At 41.6% G+C, this 20,206-nt stretch overlaps 1 pseudogene; it reads right to left on the reverse strand.

The window, feature by feature from the left end:
* Positions 1 to 18,931: 18,931 nt before the first annotated feature.
* LOC140691645 (large ribosomal subunit protein P1 pseudogene) lies at positions 18,932 to 19,771 on the reverse strand (annotated as a pseudogene).
* Between the last annotated feature and the right edge of the window lie 435 nt (positions 19,772 to 20,206).

A 20,206-nucleotide genomic window follows, 5' to 3' on the forward strand; every position in this document is an offset into this window, starting at 1 on the left:
AACTGTGCTGAGCTGGAGAGAAGGGGAGGGAGTGGACTGTGGGTTAAATGTCACAAATTCTTTATCTTTTTACTGAGATTTAGTGAATTTTCTTGAATAAATATATCCGTGCACCCATAGGACAATTTACAGAGGCCTTAGTTGCATGTGCTGTTTAATACTTTTCACCTCTTAATGATTGTTTCCCTGGGGAGAAAGTCCAGAGCTTCTCACATTGTCATTCCAGAAGTTGCCTCTTTAGTTGTCATTTGTTAATTGAGATGTTGGCAAGTGAAATGTGCTTAGAAGAGGAGAAAGAATTGCTAATGGGTCTGAAAACTAGGCCATACAGCAATATCTAGGAGAACTAAAACATTGAAGAGTTGCCAGAAAGCAGAGTTTTTATAGATATAAAATAGTAAAAATAACTTTAATCTGTGTAACTCCACTGAGAAGAACTAAAATTAATACACAAAATTACTGGGAGGCAGGTTTCACTAAATTTTTGAAACAAGTTTGAGTGAAAAATCAATGGCAGCTAAATGTATGGCACTGAACTCTCTTTTACTGGAGATGTGTAAACAAAGCTGAGACCATCTCTTAAAGTAATACCAGAGGAGATGTCTGCAATGACACATCATCAAGCAAGATGAACGTAGAAATGTGTACATTGCACAGAGCAGTTGGAGGCTTCTGTATTAATCAAGATGAGAGATGATGCTGGTTTGAAGGGGAGAGTAGCAGATAGAATGGAGAGATGTGTTCTAGCACCCAATGCTATGGTAAGTGCTATGGGGAATGCAAACATTTGAAAATGTGAACCTTCCCCTGACATACCAAGCAACAAAGAAAAAAAATAGTTACTAACACAAAATTTTTCAAGTTATTTAACTTTATCCTTATACCCAATAACAGAAGTTTCCAGAAGCAACAAGATGAACAATAACACAAATGGAAACAAACAAAACAGTGAATAAATGTTTATAAACTGCAGACCCAGATCACAAGGTCAAGCATACTTTCATGAATTTTTAAAACCAAGGAATATAAATGGAATATCTCCACACTGAAGATTTATAAAAAATATAAAGCAGCACAGGATTATCAGTAAAAATAGGGGAAGGTTTCAATAATACAGTTTTTAAGTAACAAGTAGGTAGAAACTCTAAAGGGAATTTAGATGTAGTAAGAAACATTCTTGACACCAGATTACCAATTTTTGTAATAATGAAAGAATATAAAAACTTCACAATTTAAATTGTGATTCTATAGAGTTCACTAAACTTTTTTTTTTGTAAAACCACAGTATTTGAGATATACCTAATTAGGTAGAGCGCTAGAAACACTTTTTGTTATGCTTGTGTTTTCCTGATCTTTACAAAAATATTTGATTAGCTTAAAATGATAAATTTTTCTGTTAAATTCTACCTTGGTTTAGGAGTCGGTACACTTAAACTGCATTAAGATCTCGTAAGAGAAAATGGGACCTTTGTAAATATTCAAGGATAAGAAGCCAATTTTCTGTAATAGTTCTGTACTTTGTTAGGTTTTGGTAATGAGATTTGCAAGACACTTATTATTATAAAATGTATTCCAGCTGCCTGATGAGATCGGTGGTCAAATTGCCTGTCTGGACATTTGGTCACCATTTTTGTTCAAAGTCTGCACCTTTATGTGTTTCAGCTCTGCTCTCCCAGTAAGACTGGTGCTGTGACTGAGAGCCTGGATTTCCTTAATTTTGGGATGGCTTCCCTAGGGTTCCCATCAACATGATCATGTCCCACTTCTGGTCAGGGAACAGACTGCAGGTTGGGGCACTGACGGAATTTTGGCCGCAACCCTCTGGCTGCCACCAGAGCACAAGACTGTTCCTCCTCTTAATTGGCATTTTCTTAACGTATGGTACTCAAATCCCACCTCAGGCAGGACAGGCAGGCTCTGTCTTTTAATCTGCTGCAGACCTTCTTCACTTTTTCAATTCATTTTGCAAACAGAAATTAGTTCAGCGGGTTTCAACTGGAAACAGGTGCTCTTGGTTCGTATCACCTCGATGAGTGACATAAAATAAAATGCACTTTTATCTCACTGGTGATAATCATGGACCCCAATACATTACCTTTTTTATATGCTAAGCCACTAACTTGCTCTAGAGAGGATTACCTCCAGATTCCTAACTGAACCCAAGCCAGTCTTTTAGGCCTGAGTGTTCCAAGTTGGCTATATGCGCTTTGCAATTTCACCAGAATGTTGCCAACACTCTAACGTGTGCTGTGTGGATGTGGAAGTAAATTCGCTAAATCGCAAGAGTGAAAGAAGTAACATTACAAGTTCTACATGATTCGCTGGACTGGTTTTCTCTCAAATTTACTCATCTTGGTAAATAATACAAGTTACAGTTTGATTTTAGTTTTATTGATCCCTATTTACTCTCTGGGCATTTTAATTGGTCAAGAAAGAAATTTGGAGTTAAGAGAAATTACTCCCAATGGGATTATAGTCTAAGTGGAGAGAAGAACTTACTGTTTATTCCAGTGGATTTGTGCAGCATTGACGGGCAGACATCCTATACAAGAAGTCACCTTGGGGCAAATACATAAAATTCTGCTTTCTCATCACACAACATTATCCTGGAACAAGGACTCAAGGTTTTTTGAGGTTTATAGATGATGTAAAAATTCTTTACAAATCGCTGAGAATTAAGATCTTTTATAAGTTATAAATTCTGTAATAATAAAAACAAAAAGCCCTTAAACTAGGGAAAACCAGTGCTGTCTTCTGAGAACACCCATCTACATTTGCCGTGTGGCTAATTTCAAATTGCAATTTTCTCAAACCTGATTTGTATTTTACACAGCTGTTCAGTGCCGTTCCGTTTCTTGCATTTTTCAAGGAGTTATATGGTTCCCCCTCTTCCTTCCTTAAACATAATTTTAACACAGCTTATAGACACACACACACAAACACACAAGTTTGTTAGCCAATATCCGTAAATGACCAAAGCCTGGGGGAAACTACTGAAAATCAAACTTGGTTATAGCAGAGTGGTATCAGCCAGGTACTGGCTACGTTCCATTTTTATAAATAGGATGCAAAAGCTTAATTTTATCATAACTGCAGAGCAACTTTGAAAAAGTCATGTAATTTAATGGCATAACCATCCTTTATTGCTATATGTAAATAGACTGAATAACAGCAGTAAATGTTGAACACAATCTAGTTGCTGCAATTTCTTTGGAACACACTTTAAATTTCAAATTATGTTTAATGCCTTTGTACAAAACACAGGTCTCTTTCTTAAAGCTTATCACATGGAGTTGACTTACTTGAGGAAAATGGCATTTGGGAAAAACAGAGAAGTAGAAGCAGAGTGGGCCATTTGGAAATCTGACCACATTTTTTTTTAAGGTGAGTCATTTAGTTTTAAATTGTCTTTTCCTTTCATTATTTTGAACTTTATCAATGTCCTCCTGTGTTAGGTATTTACATCATCTATGAATAAGACTTTTCCCAATTGCACTGTGTGACTTGGCCACAACATTTCCCTTTTCTTTGGTATAATTAGGCTTAAAGGGAGAAGGCCATAGACAATGGTGCGCACATGCTAGGCTGCTTCTTCCCATGGAAATGATTCACTAGCAGGTATCCTTTGATTCTGCCCTTGGTCCTGCCCTCAGGACCAACATATCCTTCCTATGCTCAGTGGAAGAAGGGAGGAAATGCTGTTCTCTTTGTATCCCGTCTGATTTCAGAATGTTATAATGAAGATACAAATGTGAAGGTGAGATAAGAAGCTAAAAAGTAAAAAGTTCTTTTGAGAGGCAGAGGTAGAAGGCTCAGATGAAATTTTAACACAGGGGTGTTAGCAATAAGCTAGGAGGTCTCCCCTGTGCTCTCCTGGGCTGCCATCAGCAGTGCGGGGAAGTTTACCCTAAAGCAAATTCCCTCATGGGATTGATAAGTCTTAGAAGGTGAGTCCTCAAAGTTCATCATGCACACAATAATATACTTTGATCTCGTGGATTTTTTAATTTTTAAAAATTTAGTTTTGTGCTCATTGGATGATTTCAAACAAAATTGAGAAAATAGGGAAACAATTTTGCCTTTAGGTTAAAATGAAATCTATAAATCCACCATGATCAGGGCAGTGCACTGTTTACAGCCATACTATTAATGTATCATCAGGAATATCATGGAGAAGATATTTATCCTAGAACTCTTAACTTCTCGAGCAAAGTCTTTTCTTATGTTCAACAAATTCTCTCATTCCCAGGAAAGTTGGTTAAATGAATGGGTCTAATTCATTTATTTGGGAATTCATCCTTATTTTGTGCCAGGCTTAAAGATTTCATGGTGGACCAAACAGTAATGCAACTCAAAGGCTTACGAAAAGGATGAACAATATACAAGTAATTATATAATTATAATGAATCCCTAGATGGAGACTGGAAGGCTGGAGCAGGAAGGAGGGACTTGCCCCTTTCTGTTGGTTCCCGTTCATGTCAAGATGAGCCCAGCTCTTGAGGCTGGCAGCAGTCCGTCGCCTCATGACTGATTTGCGGTTTCTCCAATATTCACAGAACGAACCTTATCTCCTAGCACCAGAGCCACTCCTTCAAGTACTGAGTTCCAACTCTGCCTTCTCGCCTAAGCTTCTAAGTTTGAATAATTTCAGTCTCTTCCCTTTGTTTCCCGGTCCTGGGAGTGCTAGTTGCTTCCTGTAATTCATACCTCTGTGATACCTTGCTGTTCCAATTCACCTTTTCAGTTTTCTGATACCTGATTAACAGTTTTTGCATTAAACTCTCTCTGTTGAAATAATCGGTGTGGTAAAATCTGACTGCAATCTCTCTGACGCAGTGGGCAGAACCTAACATTAATCACATGTACATTTTTCCCCCTAAGGACCTACCTGGATCCCCTGTGAGGGCTGGTAATCACACAGTCAGGGTATTTGAAGTGGTATTCAGTTAAAGAAGAAAGTCAGAAGAATAAGCCAGCCACTGCAGCAGGGTGTGGGAGGTTACTCATGTTGAGTTTATAAGTTAATGGAGAAGATGGAAACATAGACACTTGACAATAAAGTGGCTCATGAGATGAAGGAATGAAAGATGCTTTTAAGGCTTTGCCAGCCTAATGGTAGAGACAATTGGAAAGCTACTGGAAAACTCATTACTCCTTAACTTAGCTTTATGTGTTGATCCACAGAAATTTATTCATTAACCTAGGCCCTCTTCTGGTTTTGGATGGGTGAAGCACAAAGGCAAATATTAAGTTCTAGCCGAAAAGTAGGAGTAGTGTTGTAAGTAGATGACAAAACAGATCAGCAGACCTGACACGGTTCAAGAGGGGACAGCAATCTAGACAATTCGTCGAGTCACATAGCAACCTTGGTCATGCCTTGGTGTTCGGGTGTTTTAGAACTCTTGATAACCTCTTCACCGCCCAGATGCTGCCTGTCTACCTCAAGGCACCATTGTTGTTGCCACATTGGACACTTTAGCGTTAGCAACTGGCCTACACCTCCACATTTCCCCCCTCCAATTTTATGGTTTGGGGTTTAATGCTAGTTCTTGGCCTCTTACCATCTTTCTTATTTGCTCACACCTAATTGGATAAGTTCTCTCATGGCTCTGGATTAAATGTCCACCTTCATAGGAGCATCCCAGTATCACAATACTTAATACACACTAATATGACAGCTGGTGACAAATGCTGTAAGAAGAGAAGAGCAGGATGCATATGTGCTATTTCAAAGGGAGTGCTCAGTAAAGGTCTGACTGATGGTGACATTTGGGCAGAGGCTTAAATTGGGCACAGAGGCAAGCCGTGCAGAGATCAAGTGAAAGAACCTTCCAGGCAGGAGGAATAGCAGAGGCAAAGTCTCAAGGCAGACACGGTCTCAGCCTGTTTGAGAAAGTGCAAGGATGCCATGGAGGTGACGCTGAGTGAGTGAGAGGTCACTAGAAGAACATGCTGCTAGAAACGCAGTCAGAGTGAGGCCAAGTAGGACACTGCAGGTCATGGGAAGATCTTCAGATTTCCTTGTCAGTGTGGTGGAAAGCCGTTGGAGGGTTCTAAATGGGGAAGTCATGTGATCTGACATATTTTTAAAGGATAGCTCTGACTTCTGTGTGGAGAATGAGCTGCAGATGTCAGGAGTTCTGACCAGGTCGAATGTCGCTGTGGTGGCATTCACTATAAGAGTAATGATGGTTTGAAATGAGGTGCTTGTAATGAAGATGTTGACAAGTGGTTGGACCAGAGATACATTTGATGTTCAGCTAACTGACTTTGCTAATGGTTTATATGTGAGGCTCCAAGAACAACTGTACAGTTAGATGAACAATGTACCAATAAATGAGATGAGAAATCTGTTGAGGGGGTGGAGTGTATATGTGTGTTGTATTTGAGATGCTTATTTGCTACTCAAGTGAAAATGTCATATAGGCAGTTATATGTGCAAGCTGAATGCTCAGTGGAGAGTTTGGGCTAGAGATACAAAATAGATACTATTAAATGACACTAAAAGCCATGTGATTGGTTAAGATTATTTAAAAGATGAGTGTAGATAGAGAAGAAAAGAGGACAGAAGGCTGATTCCCAGAGCACTCTAACATTTGGAAGCCAACAAGCAGAGGAGGGGGCAGCAATGGGGACTGAAAGGAGAGTCAAGTGAGGCAGGAGAAAATCCAAAAGTGGGGTGTCAAGTGATCTACTAAGGAAAGGTTTTCATGAAAAAGAGAGTGCCCCCCTGTGCCAAATTCTCCTGAGAGGTCAAGTCAGATTCCAGTGGTGTGCTGACCACTGGATTAACAACGTGGAGTCATTAGAGACCAATATAAGACAATAGAAGGATGGAGATAAAAACCTGATTGATGCTTATTCAAGAGAAAATTGGAGATTGTAAAACATCTAGTATAGTTAAATTTTAAAGGATTTTCTTTAAAGAGCATCAGAGAAATGAAACAGTAGCTAGAGATGTCTAATTAAGAGAACAGTTTTTTAAAAAAAATTAATGGTAGATATGCATAATTTTATGTTGATGAAAATTATTTAGAAAGGCGGGGGACTGATGCAGGGGAAAGAACTGAAAACCAGAGGAATGAAGTCCCTGAGTTGGCAGGCAGGGATACAATCCAACATAAGCACATTGGGGTTTGCCTTTGAAAGGAGTGTGGACAATTATTGATCCATTGAAACATGAAGAAAGAAGAGTGTATAAGTTTAGAGGCAAGTAGGATGACAGATTTAGTTGTGAGAGAAGGAGGTTTTCTCCTGGCTGCTTCTTGACATCAACAGCTGAGAGAAATAAGGGGGCTAGAGGATGTTAGGGTCCAGAGGGTAAAAGGCAAGATGCAGAGTCATCCCAGAGAGCAGGGAAGTGAGGTGGTTGGGTGTTGCAGTTGGACTGTTAAGCAAGACTGAAGCTTTGAGGTGTGTGGACTCAAACTTATAGTGATATCAGCGTAAAAGCAGAGAGTGGAGGGAGAGTCCTGTTTAATCAGGAATATGGTTTTGCTAAGTAATTATAGCAGAATTAAAGACGGGCAGGGAGACCAGGTATATACATGGGAATAGTTATAACAACGGCGCATAGAATGGAATGCAAGTTGTTTAGAGAAGGAAACAAGGATATGACAGGGTGATACAGTGAAAAGCTGATTTAGTCAGTTTTTTAAGCTCCTTGGTGGGGGATCAACTAATTGCATGACCATATAGTTGATATTTTTGAGATGATTTGGTCATTGGTGGTGTGAACGTGGAGTGAGGGGCCTGATATAAGGAGACGTGATTGATGGTAAGGACATCAAGGAAGTGAATCTCCAGGAATCGAGTTTCCATTGAGTTTTTGGAGAAGGAAGACAAGAGAGACAGTGGAGAGAAGGGCAGCAAACTGAAGCCAAACATTCACTGAAGGAGAGAGAGTGGCCGGAAGAGTGGTAGATCAGAAGGCTGGGTCCAGAAGGATGGCAGATGACTGCAGCGTGGCGGGGGAGTAGAGTCCAGTGGCAAGTGCTTCAGAAGAGCAGGGCCCTGTTAGGGACGTGGAGGGACTGACGACTGGGGATAGCAATGAAGGGCAATGAGTGTACGTGCCATTTTCAGGCTTAGTGGTAAGCGGGGTGGAGAAGGGTAAGCAGCCACCCTCTGGAAGGGCTGCAGAGACAGCGATGCCCCAAGAGCTTTCAGATTTCAGTTAGTGCAAGGAGGTGAAGCTGAAGGCAGCAATCAGAGAAGTGTTTATGCAGAGGCATCTATTCCTATAACATAGCAGCCTATGGACACCAAATAAAAATCCAGGTCCAGAATGAAGAACCATTGTGAGATTTAGCAAAGAACAGATCAAATGTCCTGATGAATACTTGGCTTAACTTATAATCAAGTTATTGTTACAAATATCACTTAAGTGTAATGCAGGGAAGAATTTTGACAGTCAAGACTTTTTATCCCATGTTGTGGTTTTTACTGTTGCTGGTGTTGTGGGTGTGTGTTTGGCAGGTAGCACATTATATAGAGTAATTTGTAGACAAGGTAAGGCACAAAGTTGTGCTCTTCCTATATAATAGAACAGAAGGTAATTCATGTGTGGAGCTGTACTGCTAACTGTAAGGAATGCAGTATTGGATATACTTAGTTGGGTTTTGTTTTTCCCATTTTCCATCTGCTGTTTCCTAATCACAGGCTTTCAGTTTGTGTTATAATTTTCTTTATCATCTTTGCACCTTCTAGCCATTGTGAGGGTTGATCTTGGTGATAGACACATGACTTTGTTTTGCAGTTTATGGAAGTAATCTTTGTTTATTTTTTATTTAAATTACAGACTTTGTATATCCCCCCAACTGACTGTTAATTGTGCTGGACATACAAATGACAAATGCTGGAGAGGCTAAACTGCTGGTGGGAATGCAGTTTGGTGCAGGCACTGTGGAAAACAGTATGGAGATTCCTGAAAAGGCTAGAAATAGATTTACCATATGACCCAGGAAACCTGCTCCTGGGCGTATATCCAGAAGGAACCCTACTTCAAAATGACACCTGCACCCCAATGTTCATAGCAGCACTATTTACAATATGCAAGACATGGAAACAGCCTAAATGTCCATCAACAGATGAGTGGGTAAAGAAGCTGTGATATATTTATACAATGGAATACTATTCAGCCATTGAAAATGACAACATAACGTCATTTGCAGCAACATTGATGTTCCTGGAGAATGTCATTCTAAGTGAAGTAAGGCAGAAAGAGAAAGAAAAATACCATATGAGATCACTCATATGTGGAATCTAAAAAAAAAGACATAAATACAAAACAGAAATAGATTCATAGACATAGAATACAAACTTGTGGTTGCCAAGGGGACGGGGGTGGGAAGGGATAGACTGGGATTTCAAAATATAGAATAGATAAACAAGGTTAAACTGTATAGCACAGGGAAATATATACAAGATCTTATGGTAGCTCACAGTGAAAAAAAATGTGACAATATATGTATGTTCATGTATAACTGATAAATTGTGCTCTACATTGGAATTTGACACAATATTGTAAAATGACTATTACTCAATAAAAATGTTAAAAATAAAATTGTGCTGGACATGATTTCCTGCAGAATAGCTGACAAACATGTCCACATTCACGTTTAACCTTTATTTAAGTTGAAAAGTTAATATTGATATAAGGATTTGGACTATACTACCAGCCATTTATGGATGGACAGCGGCCTGAGCTCTTCTTGTCCCATGACTAGCCACGTCACCAGATGTTTATTATCCCATTCATCCTGTGACGCAGCCATTTCCTTTTGGTTATAGTCAGGACATAGCACTAAGATGACAAAAACCCATAGCAGCCACGTGTTTACATCTTTTGTTACTGGAGGTGGTGTTAAGGGCATGTGATTTCAAATGAGCGCTTGATAGAAGTGCTGCATAGGGTCAGAAAAGAAGCATGTTTCCCCCACAAAGCAGAGTCTCCATGGAAGGTTCACTTGTACTTCGTGGGGGAGGAGTTTCATGTCCTATGGCGTAGAGGAGCTATCCCCCGCATCGCAGACACGTCTGGTGAGTCCGTGTCGCACAGGCACCTGCGCTAAGGGCGCACCGAGAGTGGGGGCAGTGAGCGTGGTCTGCCCTGGGTGCAGCTCTGCCCTGGCAGAATTTAAATACTGTGATAAAACTCATGGAAAGTAGGTTGGATTTCATTATACCCACATGCTGGAAGTTCTAGACGATGTCATTAACAAAATACTTCTCTCTGAAAAAAATGTTTGTTGGCCTAAGTTCTAAACATTTATAATGGCAAATTTCAATAATCTATATGTAAGCTTCAAATTAACACAATTTTGTTGCTTGGCCTTCAGTAAACATTGTTTTTTATGGAGAAATCCCAGTTATACAGTTGGGGCCTCAACACACGGACTCAGCTGTAAGTGCTTGTTTTGAGAAGATAGTTACGAATTCAAATATTCAGGCACGATTTGTGTCTTCAGCTCTTAGGGCACTGCATGTTCCTGTGTTTTAAACAGTATATCTGAAATAAACGTTCTTTGATAAAGTGTTTGTCAAAAAGGAGAACTAGAACTTGAGTTACTTCAAATCTATCGTCCTATGTGACCCTTTGGCATTTTAAGTCTACGTTTAAAATATAAAACATGCACTACAAAGTTCTTTGGAAGCACAAATTGTTTAAACTTGAAATACTTTACTGCAATTGAATAACAGCTTTAAACTTCAATTTAATTTCTTTTTATATTGTTTTAAAACTAAAAAAACAAATAAAAAAATCACCATGTCACATTAGTGCTAAATTGTACTTTTTGCAGATGTTTTAGTTTATTAAAATCTACATAGTAGTTACTGAACAATTACCAACATAATGCATATACATTTCAATAAAAAAATCTTTCCTCTGCCTGCAATTCTTTTCTGTTCCTTATTTGTTTTATTTCTTGATTATTCCTGAAAATAATGTTGTCATGGAGAGGAGGATGTGTTAAAAATTATCTACTCTGAGTGTCACAGGCCAGATTGGCCAGTAGGGGAAGCATTTCTATGAATGGAGATGCTCACTTTGTCATTTTGGGGTGTGCTCCCACGGGAGAGTTAGAATCAGGCTGCTAACGCACTTCAAATTTTGGGTGCAGATCTGCCCCGTAAGAATAGACTACTTGTGTTTGGAAAACTGAGTAGTGGAGATGTGCTGGCAACACAGTTGTTTTAGTTTGCTAGGGGCAGAAGACTGGGAGCTTTATATCTTTAGCATACTCTCAGAAGCTGGAGGCTAACATGAGGGACAACTGCAGAATCATAGAGGTCTGTGTTTGAGTCTAAGCCCTATGTCTTGAGCAATTTAATTTCTTTAAGCATCAGTTTCCTCATCTTTCAACATGTAAAAAAATCTACAGCTATTTCAGAGGGTAATGAGAAATGGAAGAACTTAGCTGACACTCAGGCCATAGAAAGTGCTCAATGCATGTGTTTCCTGTTCCTCTACTTCCTTTAAATACTCAGTTCGGTTATTTGTTCTTTGCATACATTTTCACTGGATGGATACTTCCCTTATACTTTCTGCTGATATTTTAAGCATGAAGGATGTCCTTTTATAATATTTGCTAATAAGTTTGATATGTGACGTTAGTTTCTTGATGTTAAATTTTCCACGAATTATTTATTGACTGCCTTAGAGATAAAATAAATGAGAATCATCAACTTTTAGTTTATTGAACATGTATGTATCTTTCAATTATAAATGGGAGGTTTTTCAGCTGTAAGATGGGAGGATGGGGCAAGTCACGGGGTGTGCGAGTGCAGGGGTGGGTGGTGAGTGGGGATTAAACAAAAGTTGATCCATTGTAACAGTTTTCTCTCACTCTCTTTCCAGGGAAGATTTGTGTTGGTGGCCCCAAAGCAGAGAGCTCTGTATCCCATTACCAGCCAATGAGTCATTTAGTCCCCCACAGATCCAAATAAAATTTTACAGAATACCCTATGGCATGCCTTCCAAAATATATGAGCACTATAAAATACATCATTTATTTTACCATATGAGCTGACTCTGTCCCTCTTTCACCATCTGGGAGAGCAATCTCACGTGTTTTGGGCTCTTAGGTTATTATCAGATACACTGGACTTCTCTGAGCTTTTCCATGCCTAGTCCCCATGGTCTTTTCAGGAGTTTTATAACTTGGTTGTAAAAATTCACTCTAAACTGAAACTTGGCAAACAATATATTAATCTGGGAAGTTAATTTCTTTTATAAAGTCCAGAATCTGTGTAGCCCCTCTTTTGAGTTTTCAGAGACCTTGGAAAAATAAAGTGAGCAATTAAATTTTTTTGCATCTTAAAAAAAGTAACTCAATTTTTTTTTAAATCCTCTCAACCCAATTTTTACATGTGAATAGCTAGTATTTTGGACTGAGTTCTGATACACTTTGAAAAATATTTTTTTTGGCACAGTGAAATAAAGTAATTGAGAAAGGAATGAGGCTGAGATTTCCCATTACATCACTGGAATAATAAAGTATATTTAGAGAGTAGCGCCTTTCTGAATTTACAAAAAGGGGTAAGATGTTCATATCATTGGGTGTTCACCAACATAAAAATAAATTAGTGAGAAGTATCACTTTAAAAAATGCGATGTGTCCTCAGTCTTGTAAGAATTACTAAATGGTGCTAAAGCTTAGGTTTAGAGTTGATTCATTGGACTTTGGGAATGACTTCACCATCAGATAGTGCCAGGAAATGTGAGTTCAACTTTCATGTCCTTTCGGTGCCAGAAAATGCTGTCACCGCCCTTGCCTCTTAACCAGCATAAAGCTCCAGAATGGACTGACCAGACAAGGTGACAGACAACACAGAACCTCCACGAATTACCTTCTCACCATAGAGACAGGCCCAGGGACGAAAGGAGCTCAACAAAGACAAAAGACAACACAAAGGAGCATTTAAAATGAGGCTTTGCCAGCTTTAAAATACTTTCAGGTATGTTTTACTGAAGGAACATAGAGAAGAATTAAATCACGGTCTCTGGAACCAGACAGCCCCGGTGGGCACTAGCTGTGTGGCCTTGGGGAAGCTATGTAACCTTTGCAGGTTTCACTTTGCTTATTCCTTAAAGTAGAAAGAATAACAGTATGTACTTCTTAGAGTTATACTAAGGCTTAAAATACGAAAATAGATGTAGTGCAATTAGCAGAATGATTAGCAAGCAATTAATCAATTAATTTTGTTAAAAATTAATATTAATTTTGTTATTGCTTATACTATTCAACTTTTCAGTTAACTTTGTGAGGTTGATTTCATCATTATTATCCTTACCATTTTACAGATAAGAATAATTTAGGCTCAAAACGGGTTTTACTTTGTACAAGATCACACAGCGAGCAAGTATGCGTAACTTGATCTCAAATCTAGGTTTCCTGACAATAAGCGTGGCACGTTTTTTCCTGGTGTTTATGGTGTATATTTGAGGAACATTGTTTCTTACTCAGAATTTTGGATAAGTAGTTGTTTCATAGAGGGTGTAACCTTTTCTTCTCACACTGCAAAATTAGTTAAAAATTTTCATGCACAATATCAATGTGTTTGGTGGTAGAGTTTTAAGGTCCCTGAAGTTGTTGTTGTTATTGTTATTGTTATTATTATTATTATTAAAGTATATTAACCAAGTACTAAGCTGGATGTAATGGATGGGATGTATCTGTTACAGCCGGCTACGCTAACAGCACCCAGAGTTCCCGGTGGGCTAGAACGGTTCAGAATAAAGCAGCCATGGGAGCTTAATAGCTTACCCACTCACATCCGTGGAATCACTCGGTGCTGCAGGTCTTGTTTTGTACACGGCGGTCATGAGGGCTGCAACACACAGCTGGTAACAACTGCGTATTTAAGTAAGGTGTCTGTACTTGACGGAGAAGGAGAGGCATGAAGCTAGTCTGCACTTGTTTAAAATAAAGGAGGAGTGGGGCTGGCTTTGTCAGTTAGTGACAGACGTGGTGGGTGGAGCAGGGCACCCGGATCTCTGTTTAGGACTGAACCCTGGGCACCAGTGCTTCTGTCTGGCAGCAGAGGGTTCCTCTCCCTGTAATGGGTCTTAGCTGAAAGGAACTGTTTGCCCAAGGTGTTTCACCACTCCCAGAAGCAGCCTCTGTCCAATGACTGGTTGGTGGGGAGTCTTAAAGGCCTGATTCTTTTGCCCCAATTCAAGGTAACTTTGATGTGCCATCCAGCTTCAGAGCCCATGTAGGATTGGCTAAGACCCCGGGTGCAAAAGCAACACAGTTCAGCTTCTCCCTCTGCCCAGCCAGTCCTGCTCCCCTCACTTCCTGACCAGCGTTGCTCTGTGGAGTGCTCCCAATAAGCCTCCCGCCCGCGGATCTCCAGATGAGGGTCTGTTTCCCAGGAACTCCAACCTAACGTTGTAGTCATACATGAAAGAGCTGGGTAGGTTTATCAGAATCCCCAAGGAGAAGAAGCAGCTTTCCAGTCACAGAGGAAGTGGGACGCAGACTTGGAGCCAAGGCAATGAGAATAGATGAGTTTGGGTGGATGCTAACGCATGCTGTTTAGAGAGGCAGAAAAAAGACTAAGAAGAGACCAGATGAGATGGATCCAGGAAAATCAATGTGTTCACTACATGGCAGCTTGGCGAACATAGAATTGGAGGTCAGACAGCTATAGCGATGGACCTCTGGGATGGTCTCACAAGTGGCTCTAGCAGTGATGCCCAGATGGGACATGCAACCTCTGCATGAGGTTTGGAGATCAATGAAACTCTCCTCTGGCACAGCAAAGGCCAGAAAGTGTCCACACTGTAGTGATGGGCAAATACACCAGGCACAAGCAAGGGGGGGGTCAATCTTTGTCTCATATAGGGCAGTGTTAAGGGGCAGATGGGAAGGTACCAAAAGAGCAAGGGAGGGTTTCTCAGTCTTAGAATAATGATGTAAGGGACCAAAAGAGGAGCTGAGGAGTTGTGAATAGGGCAGGGATCCAGACCCAGGAACTGGAGCATAATCAAGTCCAGTGTGTGGCAAACTCAGCAAGGTGAGCAAGGGTGACTAGTTCCTGAATAAGAGCTGCACTGGACTGATTTTGATTGCAACCCACTTGCTGATAACTCTGAAATCTCTGGGTCCAGCCCCATGTACTTCTTTTAATTTCTAGACTCATGTCCCCACTGGACATCGTCACATGAATTACCTACCAGAAATTCACAGTATACATAATGCAAAACTCATTTTCTTCTCCAAACTTCACCCTCCAGTTTCCACTCCTGGTTAACTGCATCACCACTCCTGGTCATATCATCTGTCCCTGTAAATACCAGAAGTGGACAGAGCAGCCTGCATGAAAAAGGGTCTGGATGAGTCAGTGTTCAATTCCAGTGTGGAAGGAATTAGGAGTGGGAGGTGTAGAAGCTCCTAGTTTGTCTCTAGTCCATTCCCAAGCTTTTCTGCTCTTCTTCCTGGTCACACCCACGACCCACTGTCATCACAGTCTCCCCACCATATAGACTGTCTGTGCCTCCTGGTATCCCTGCTTCATCCACAAGAGCCTCAAACTCTTAAACTGTGGTAGGTGAGGGACTTGGCCTGGCCAACCACGCTCTGTGTCTTCATTTCTCTGTTTTACCCAGTTCCACAAATGAGTTTTACTTTGGCTGTTTGGTCACAAAGACTAAGGGCAAAGTGCTGGAGAAAAAATGTGTTGCAATTTATTGAAACTCAAGCTGCTCAGAAACCATTTGATGGTCTCTTAGAGCAGGATGACATTCGGCTCAGTGGAATCAAAGCCGATGCAAGTGGGGGGATCGCCTGGCAGTTACTTCCTTAGCCTTCATGCTGGAGGAGAGTCTCCACCCACCAGGGCTCCCCCGTTGATGAAGGTGAAGGACGGAGCGATGCGGGGAACTCCTCAGCCTGCCCCTCTGCCAGGAAGAACGCTGAGCACAAGAAAGGCCAGAGCTCCCAGCGGGCAAACTTGGGCAGTGGCTCCAGGTGACTTTTTATTTATTTTTATTGACTAAATGCATATCAAGCACTCTATCTTTGGTTCCCCTAGTCGCTCTAGTTTGTATCTTTTCTCCTATACCTCTGTCTTCTCAAGTACTCACTGTTCTCATGTTTCTTTTTCCCCCTCCTTCCATCAAAAGCTTCTCTCAGGTTTTTCCCACCCAGATTAACTTTATAAGCTACTAAAACATTATCTTTCTTTGGCAACCTTGCAGCCCAAACTCTTAAGTTAAAGGATGAAATATTTATTGATCATTGCATCAGAGAGAATTTAGGCCATCTGGGCCTCCCCAGTGTCCCCGAAATCACATTACCTGATTGATCTATGCAATAGGCTGGCCTGAGGGCCTCACATCCAAGGAAATGGACAAAGTGGAAGTAGATTACTGTAGAATGAATCTTGTTGGAAGAGACAGCAAAGAAACCTCACTGAGCAGGCGGCTGCGCAGAGCACAGCAGCAGGGGCTTCGCTGTCCAACAGGGCAGACTTTGAGGCCCAGTCATGAAACCAGCTGTGAAGGTCAGCTATGACCTCCAGTGGGTTGTAAGCACCAGTTAGTTATTTACAAAATGGAAGCAATAGTATTACAAGGTCCTCAGAGCTGCTGTGAGGACTGTGTGACACACCTCCCACAAAGTGCTTCTGGAACATGCTGGCACAGCGTAATTGCTCCAGAGATGTGATGATGAAGTGAAAGAGAAGGAGGAAGAAGTGGAGATGGAGGGGGCGAGGGGTCTCGTACCTGACTGGTCTCTGAGAGAGTGATATTGATGTTGCTGGAGCCAGACTGTTTGTCACGTGCACCTCCTCGTTTGGGATGCTGAGCACCTCTGAGCCCTTCTTCCTGTCTCCAGCTCAGATGGGCGTTTTCTGGTGTGGCAGCGGTGACCACGGCCTGCCTCCGGGGTTCCATTCTTGCCCTGACTCTAGAATTATGAGGAATTCTTGTAATTTAGGCATTCCTTTTACTTCCTGTCTTTTCATTTTCTCTGACTTTTATGGAGGCTAGCAAGACCGGGAGTAAAGACTGGATTCTATAACTTCTTGTGGTTCTCCTGTTCTTTCGTTTAACAAGAACTTTTTGAAAAGCAATATGTACCCGAGAAGTGAGAGCTGAGGGTACAGTGGTCAGCATCAACATGTAAACCGCGTGCTAGTGGAGCTGAAAGTCCAGAGAAGAGTCACACGAAAAGATGCTAAATATCTTTAGTCATTAGGGAAATGCAAAGTAAATGGTAATGACCTAGCACTACGTACCCACTAGAATGGTTAGAATACTGCCACCACCACTACTACTAATGAAACACTGAAAGTGAAAGTGCTGGGGCACATGGGACTCCCATACGTTGCTGGTGAGAATGAAGAAAGAGCACAGCCGCTTTGACAAAAGGCACAGCAGTTTTTAAAAAAATTAAACATACCCTTGCTATATGACCCGTCAAGCCCAGCCCTAGATATTACTAAAGGGAAATGGGAATTGTCAATTCACAGAAAAACCTATATAAAAATTATAAAGGCTTTATTCATAATTGCCAGAAAATGGGAGCTACCCAAATGTCATACTCATCTCCGGGGGCACCCATTTTATCTCTGCCGGGTAAGATGTTAGACATTGGAGAACCACAAGATTCTGTTTTCATCTGCCCTTTCTTCCACCCCACAGGCCACTCCATCTCACAGCCTCCTTTGTGATTTCCTCCTCATCTTGCGCCACCTTCTCTACCTATGCCCTCTCCCAAGAGGTGACATCAGTTTCTCAGCCCTTCAACACCATCTTTATAATGATGGCTTTTAAATGTATATTTTAGCCTGCACTTTTCTCCTGATCTCCAGACCTCCCTACTTAACTTTCTGTTTTAGTTGAGTGGTCTACCTTCCATTCACTGGGTGTGCATAACTCAGATGAAAGCTAAGGTGGGTTCCGTTTTCATGTCTTGGGAAGAATAAAATTCTTAAATGCTTTTACGGGGCTGTTATTCTGGCACTGGGACAGGACCACCTTATGCTCTCCGAGTCTCTAAAATATGAAACTGTTGATTCATTTTGGTTTTATTTAACAGCAAAGAGAGATAATCTCAGCACTGTGATGTACTATATGCCACCATCTATTCAAGGTAATGAGCAGTTTTGAAACAGAGGCTATTGGTAACAAGAAGAACTTTAAATTCAGGGGTATGGAGGGGAATGTCTAGTTCAGAGGCAAAAGCTGTTGTCTTGTTAGGAGCCAACACCATCTATTGTTTCAAAAAAAAATTTCAAAATGGTAATATGTGAGGTAAATAGTTGAGTTTTGTAACAAAAAAAAGAAGAAAAAAGCCGAAAGTGCCTCTCTTGGGCAGCAAGTGAGCCTGAGCTGAAAAGGCCCACAGGGTGGAGGAAAAGGTAAGTCTTCCCCATGGCTGTACATATTTTCAGTAAATAAATAATTAAGATAATTTATCCTTCCTGTGTTCCATTTGCAGAGACTCTATGACATGTTCTTTTTATCTTCTGAGTGCAAACACACAGGCACAAGGCAGCAACAGAAACGCAGAATCACAGCTCTTCTAATCCAGACACTTGAGTTAGAAAGCGTCTGGGGCTTGCTTTTCTGAGTCACACTCCACCCTTCGGCCAGCGGCGCAAGGCAGCACTGAATCAGAGCGGCAGGAGGCTGTAGGTCTGACTGCTTAGATGTCCCTCGTCCCTTCCATCTGAGCCAGTTAATTACCCCGCTCTGAAGCCGCCTTTTCCATCAGCATCACATCCGTCCACACAAAGAGAGCTGGGTGAGTCTCACATTAGACGATAAACTGGTAAGTTACCCCCTCTTATTTTACATCCGCACTATGGCTAAGCGGGCTTCAGGTCCCTTGTTGCTGTTACTTTTTTTTGTTTTCCAGCAAGACCAACAGCAGCAAAGAGCTCAGCTTTTTATTGAATGCGTTCCTGCAAAAGTTTAGTCAAAAAGCCCAAAGCCCATGTCATCATCAAACTCCTGGGATCCGAATCAGTCTTTCTTTGCTTCCGCTTTCTCCTCCTCAGCGAGGGTGGCGCCGGCTGCGGGGGTTGGGGGTTGGGGGGTGGGGGTGTGAGGGGGTGGGGGTTGGGGGTTGGGGGGTGTGAGGGGGTGGGGGTTGGGGGTTGGGGGAGTGTGGGGGGGGTGCAGCGGCCCCCACGTTGCAGATGAGGCCGCCGGTGATGACACTGTCCAGCGCCTTTGCAAACAGGCCCCGCCAGAAAGGTTCGACACCGGCTGCTTTAATGAGGGCATTGATCGTGTCCTCCGTGACCGTCACCTCATTGTCGCGCAGGACGAGGGCCAAGCAGATGCAGGCGAGCTGGGAGCGCGAGGCCGGGCGCGGCGGGGCGGGCGCAGTGCTGGGCGCCGGGTGACGTGGGGGCCTCACCCCACCGCCGCCTTGGCTCCCTCGGGAGGACGGAGCCCCTTGGCCGCAGCCGAGGAAAAACAGTCCTTTGTTGTGTTGAAGTTGGTATAAGCTGAGTTTTAAAGATACCCAAATAACCTGTATTTTTGAGTCAAATAGATCAACAGAGTAGAGGGATAAAAAAAAAAAAACAAAACCAAAGTGATCATTCAATCCATTATTTTAAACAACCAGAAGACTCAAACCTTAACATCCCGTAATCCTATGTAAACAGGTCCTCGGAGTCTTCACCTTTGACCTGGAAGCTTCCATCTAAGGAGAAGGGGCTCATGCAACATGTGACGTTCTTACACCTCAGCAAAGCACAGCTCCATGTCATTCAGAGGCAGCCCTGTTGCGGGCTGCGTCATTCACGTCCATCTCACACAGATGTGTAAATAGCATTATTCACTGCACGGATGTCACCACAGCCCCAACCAAATTAACCTTGCGTGTGACACTGCGTGGCCGTGAAGCCTGCTCTTAGAGACTGCAGGAGGCACTCAGGGAAAACAAGGAGAAACAAGTGTATGTTACTTATTGCAAAGGTTGGAATGTACTCTTTTTTTTTCAGTGACATCAGTGCGTGTGCCATGATTCTTGGCTAAGTGAACACTAAATTCCTTTATAATTATGCTTCATCTGTATTCATGCAGGGGCAGAGCTCTCAAACAGCCAGTTTTGGCTTTGTTGGTTCTCTCCATATTGTCCTTTAGTTTATTAATTTTGCTCCTCTGTTTAGTATATCTTTAATTATACTTTCTTGGGGTTTATTTTGTTCTTTTTTTGTTCCAAATTCTAAAGTT

This window comes from Vicugna pacos, chromosome 36 (assembly GCF_048564905.1).
Source record: "Vicugna pacos chromosome 36, VicPac4, whole genome shotgun sequence".
NCBI classification, from domain to species: domain Eukaryota; kingdom Metazoa; phylum Chordata; class Mammalia; order Artiodactyla; family Camelidae; genus Vicugna; species Vicugna pacos.